This window comes from Lingula anatina, chromosome 10 (genome assembly GCF_051362555.1).
Source record: "Lingula anatina isolate TDL-2025a chromosome 10, LinAna3.0, whole genome shotgun sequence".
Classification (NCBI taxonomy): domain Eukaryota; kingdom Metazoa; phylum Brachiopoda; class Lingulata; order Lingulida; family Lingulidae; genus Lingula; species Lingula anatina.
This window is the reverse complement of record NC_141776.1, coordinates 15302904-15308903: the sequence shown is the minus strand read 5'-3', so window position 1 is coordinate 15308903 and position 6000 is coordinate 15302904. Positions and strand designations below refer to the sequence as shown.

Sequence of the window (6000 nt, the reverse complement as noted above, 5' to 3'; positions counted from 1 at the left end):
CACGGTCGAACTGAGCATGTCCGATCGGACTTGGGGGAATCCCCTTTTACATGGTGACAAAGCATACAAGGTAGGTCCCTATAGACTACTAGTACTGAAATCAATAAAGCACGATCGGACCTCTAAGGCGTAGAATAGGCTCGATCAGACTTTGGCAAACAGTTAAAGTTCATTCCGCTTTACCGGTCAAGTTGGGTCCTTAATTGTAATAAAGACAGGAACTGATGCCCGAGTGATGGAAAAAAAGTTGGTGAATGTATTGCACTATTGTATGTAGCCTACTTAGTACATGCATGTGACTAAATCACTAGCATCGATGGTTACGAATATTTTACGTTGGATGCAGAGAGCTTATAGCTTTCTATAATGAAGAACTGTGGTCGTTTTCGAATTAGATGGATTTTAATGGATTGAAAAAAAAATTAAAAAAGAAAAACGCTTTAAGAAAGGTGTAATTTTCTTACAATTGCCAGTAGCTACTAAACATGACAAATAAGCTACCGACCCAACCCACCCACCAAAAATTTTAATTTAATGCAAACTATTAATAAATAATAAAACTAAAATAAAATAATACAAAAAATGCCTGGAAATGGCATTTGGGTTATTGGCAGCTTTTGGGTAAAAATGTCAAGAACAAACTAGAATATCAAATTTTATTTACTAAAAAAATAAAGAAATTAAGTAACATAATCTATTCTGGTTTTCCTTTTACTTTCTAATCCATATAACAGAGACATTATTAAGCTATTCTTTATTACTAGGAGACGTCCCGTAAATGTGCAGCCCTTGCTAGAAGAATTTGACGAAAGAATCACGCACTGTCCAAACATCAAGCAGCAGAGGTCCGCAGTATAACCGCAATTTACAGACAGCAGGTGCTCTATTTATCTTTCTGGTGTTGTCACCCGTGTCCAGTCTATGGTCACACTGGTCAGTGGGGTCACATGGGACCAGGGTCACCACAGGGCGTCCCGCCTCTGTTACAACGTCTTGCGTGGATTGGTTGGTCAGCCTGACCCCTCTGTCCAGAATTCTCTGAAACTGTCATGACTCGGTGAATTAAGGAGAATAGCGCTGACATACTTCAACTGTATTAGATTTGATTGAGAGTATTTTAGTTTTAACCGTGAGCCAACACAACAAACAGACAGACAGACAAACAGACACACAATAAGTGAAACAGAAAGTGAAAAAATAAAATAAAATAAAAGTGAGAGATTGGAAAAGTGTGCATATTCTTATAAAATTTAAAAAGAGACAATAAATTAACACTTACAGTCATCTGTCTGCGTGCCGACAGCCATGGTAGCTATCAGTCTTCTCAGCCTTGTGGGACCTGCAAGTATAATACAACGGTGTGAAAAAGTTTGTATTTTTGTGCTGAAGGACTGCAGACGACAAAAACGGGAAGATAGGGTGAAAGCTAGTGTTTTTTATCTTGATAGTTAAACACTGGATAAATGATAAATTTAAACAGGTAATCAGAAGAAAATCACCACATCCATCAGAATCAGTATATGCCCACCGCCCCATATCTACCTCCAGTCCTGGTCATATCCGTGCCCACATCTCTGTATGCGATGATTCCTGACCGTCTGGTGGTGGTCTCTTGGTGGTCAGTCTGACCCATCTGGTTGGTGTTCTCTGGAAAAGATATATTCACAAAGTGAAGTATCTAACTCCGTATGATATATGGTACTCCTGTTTGTTTAGTTCAGTATTTTAGGGCTTTTATATGGAACACGCTGTCTGACTGTCTGTCATGTTATAACAACGCTGTCACAACACCGGCTGATAGTATATGTTACCTCCATGCACTTCCACCAATAAACTGGTAAGGTAGCCTGACTCATGCCTTTAAAGCTTTCGGTGATTTGGTCCGATCGTACATAGTAGCCGGGGGGAATCCCAAATACACTTTAAAGGCACGAGTCAGGCTACTACCTTTTCTCTTTAGAATCATTCCGAAGACAAAGTGGGTTTATCTAGAGTGAAGCATTCCAAAGAGAAAGGGGTGTATCTAGGGTGTCGCATTGTTAACACCCGACAGGGGACAATCGGTATGGGGAGAGTGCATATTTATATTGAAGTCTATGATAGCTTATGGATCTATCACTAATCAAAGCGTATTGGGAATTCCACCTGTACAATACGAGAGACGTAAGTCCGATCGGACTAAATCATTGAAAGCTAAAATACCATTTAAATTGGATGAGTTTTTAGGGAACTCATTTAATCTGTCACTAACGGTATTCATGGCGAATGTTCTATGATATAGTCGATTAAAACAGTACTTCATAAGATTGTTTCCAGTTAAATGTGTATCTGTACGTTTGTGACAACGATCTGCTGAATGTTAACACTTTTACACCTCCCCCCTCTCTCACACTCAAGCATACCCGTTCACAATCAAACACACACACGCAGTCGTGCACACACACACACATACACACACACCTAAGTTAACAAACACATGTAGAAGCAGATAAATACAAACATGCTTATACACGGATACAGAACTACACATACACAAGCACGCGCATGCACATTCCAATCACACGCAGGAACGAACGCTAATATTAACGATCGACTTACACACGACAATAGCTTGGTAATATTTCAAGAAATGTGACCGTTGTTTAAAGTAGGACATTTTCTTAGTTAATACATGTATAATCACGTTATATTTCTTTGCCAATAAAAAATAATTAACATGGAATTAATAGTAATACATACGGCTTTTCATGGAACACACTGTCTGGCTGTCATTCATGTTATTGCTATCCCGACTGAGTGAAAGTTACCGCCACGTGCTTAAAACAGATACTGTACGGTTACCTGCCTCGTGCACGCGCTTTTATAGCTTTCTATGGTTTGGCCCGATCGGGCGCTGGGCCGCTTTACCATGTCAAGAGGGAAAACCTCTCAAATCTTTACTATATGACCCGATCGTGCTTATCATTGTACATGAAAGTGGGAATGCCCTATTTCTTTTAACTACTGTTGAACAGGCCTGTGACGATATGGTTTGCAATTATCAAACATACAGATTATCGGTTGATGGTTGGACTTCATGTAGAAAAGCGTTCACACAATTTGTGACTGTTCCTGTCTCAAAACGTACTGCTGTTATATCTCAAATATTGTAAACCTGTAGCTTTGTGAAATCGATTTCAATCTTAAGTGCACCTTTTACGCTCTCTCTCTCTCTCTCTCTCTCTCTCTCACACACACACACACACACACACACGCACACGCACACACACGCGGACAATGAAAATAATTGACTCCAGTCATGAGTGAGTGTCCGATACAGCCTCATATGTAACATATTTTACCATTTTATTTCCCTCCAGTCCTGGTTATATCTATGCAGTCACACGCCGAACTAGGAAAGTCCCCTGTACGGCACAAGAGGTATACAATGCAGCTGAGTTTGACAGCTCCGCCGGTTGCACGATTGTCGTCATCGGACCACGTGACCACGTAGCTCCCCCTCTTCTTCTTCTGTTTCTCTGTCCGTGTCGTCAACAGCGTGCTTCGTTAATTGCGCTTCCTCGCTGCTTGATGCACCGTGGTCGTCTTCGTCAATAGGAAGTATAATATCATCGTCACCTTGGTCAGAGTCAAATGTCCCTTGTTGCAGTGGGATGGTTCTGTGTGTAGATGATTTAACCAAGCTGTGTATTAAATCATCACACGTTTCACAATACAGCAAAGCAAATGAAGGATAACAATCCTGGCAAACGGCAGCTGCATTGGCTTTACAATGGTCAATTAACCTACACTGGCAGGTGTATTTTTTTGGGTTCTTTAACTTTGTTTAGTTCTATTGTTCCTTCTGAAATGTTTACCTTCTGGTGGCATGTTGATTGTGAATGTGTTTTTTTATAGTGTTCTACACAAAATTTTGAGCACAGTTTATGCTCACAATCCAAACATACGTTAACTGCTTTGGAATAGCATATTCCACAATAATCTTTTATATTTTTGTCTTTTTCTTGATGCAGCTCGTCTGACACTGCTGTCTGATTGCCCATCAGGTGAGAGAGGTCAATCCTGTGGTGACCAGCCCTGTCACCTATGTGCACTTGCTTGTTACATGTGTTGCACAGCAGTAGAATGCAACGTGTTACGCATTCAGTGCACATTATTCAAGCAAATCTTTCACAGGAGGGCACAACACACCGGCACTGGAATTTTGCATTTACCAATTCCAAGTTGATCGATATTGTCGGAGCGATGCATAGAATGCCTCTAAAGGTATGGAATTAATTTGGACCAAATTCTTGTGCAGATTTTGTAAACAAATGTCGCAAAGCTTTGGGATTAGGCTGTATGAGCAGTCGAGGCATAATATCTCTGTGGCAGAGTTGCAGTTTCCCAAGGAACACGTATCCTGAAATTAAAGAAGTTAATGTGTAATGCACCTACTTAACATCAAATTTGAAATTATTTTGATTAAAAAGAACGGTCCAAAGACTCTTCGACCCAGGTATTGGGGACCCCCGCCCCTCTCTCTCTCTCTCTCTCTCTCTCTCTCTCTCTCTCTCTCTCGTTGCATACAATATTTAATGGAAGATGATAGCTCAATAGTCTATGGGCTTTTATTAATTCTTGTAGCCCGCATCAGATAAGCATGTCCAATGTGATTCTGACTAAAAACGTACGCCATGCGGAAGCTACCTGAGAAATATTAAGTGTGACTTCAGTTGAAAATGACAATCTATCTAGCTAGAGACATATCTGTGAATATCCGTAAAAATCTATCAGTCGCCCTGGTAGAGGGTACAGGCCTGTAGCCAGCAATTTCAAAGGGGGGGGGGGGGGGGGGTTCTTTTTCTGAAAAAGTGGACCTTTTACCATATAATCCCCATGTACCTAGGTCAAATTTTACCCAGAGTGGACCTTTTTCCAGCAAAAAGGGGGGTTCTTTCGAACCCCCCGAACCCCCCCCCCCCCCTGGCTACGGGCCTGGGGTACCTGTTGGCCGTGTTTGATGGCGTGACATTTACTACAGTACAAAACCATAGGGTGAGGTTTCCTATCTGCACATGTGAGGCAAACAACATCCGCTTTCTGTTAACATTCTATAAAGTGACAAAAGTATGTCAGTCCGAGATCATCCACTCTCTCGACGTCTTCCATTTCTGTTTCCGAGTTTAGTAACAAAGTGTAACGTAAAATGTAAAGACAACCAAATTAAAATACAAGAAAAATAACATAAAAATTATACTTAAAATACACGAAGTACACACGAAAGACAAAGATAGAAAAACGATAGAAAAAGGCTAGACAGAAACGTTGAAATGACATAAAGCAGGAGAAGTTTACGGTAACGTTAAAAAAGTTTACCTTGCCCCCGACTTTATGTGCTAATGTCGTTATAAATGGAAAGACAGAAACATTGTAAAGACCCAAAGCCGAAGAAGCTTACGTTAGTGTCGAAATAATTTACCTTGTCCTCCGACTAAGTGAGCTAATACACTGCGTCGTTCGAGGTTTCCTTGTCCCGTTCCGTACAAGAAAGTGAAGTGAACAAAAAGAAATAGAATGAAGGCCTTATATATATATATATATATATATATATATATATATATATATATATACAGGGGCGGATTTAGGCCGTCTTCTGGGTCTTCCGGAAGACGGTCAGATTTTCAAGTTTACATTGACGGGTATCTAATTTTTACTGTCGGAAGACGGTCAAAAATGGAGGATATATCAACACGGATAATTTGGAAGACTGTCAAAATATATATCTGGATCCGCCCCTGATATATATATATACTGTGAAATGAGAACTGTTCAGTGCAGGGTGTGGTACAGGCATGTGACGGTGCGGTTAGGTAAGTGCGGTGGCCTGTAACGTTATTATTAGTAGAGAGAGAGAGAGAGAGAGAGAGAGAGAGAGAGAGAGAGAGAGAGAAAACAAAGGAGGGCAAAAGAGAAAGAACGGAAAATGCACTTCGCGTGAATAATAACTAAACAAAGGAC

The 6000-nt window shown here is 40.5% G+C and overlaps 1 long non-coding RNA gene across 1 annotated transcript; it reads right to left on the bottom strand.

Annotated features, from left to right (window-relative positions):
* Positions 1 to 642: 642 nt before the first annotated feature.
* On the bottom strand, positions 643 to 4444 carry LOC106154508 (uncharacterized). Its single transcript, XR_001237527.2, has 4 exons — positions 3342 to 4444; positions 1543 to 1647; positions 1280 to 1339; positions 643 to 1044 (listed from the first exon to the last, which is right to left on the bottom strand). It is a non-coding gene; the product is annotated as an uncharacterized LOC106154508 (long non-coding RNA).
* Positions 4445 to 6000: the final 1556 nt, after the last annotated feature.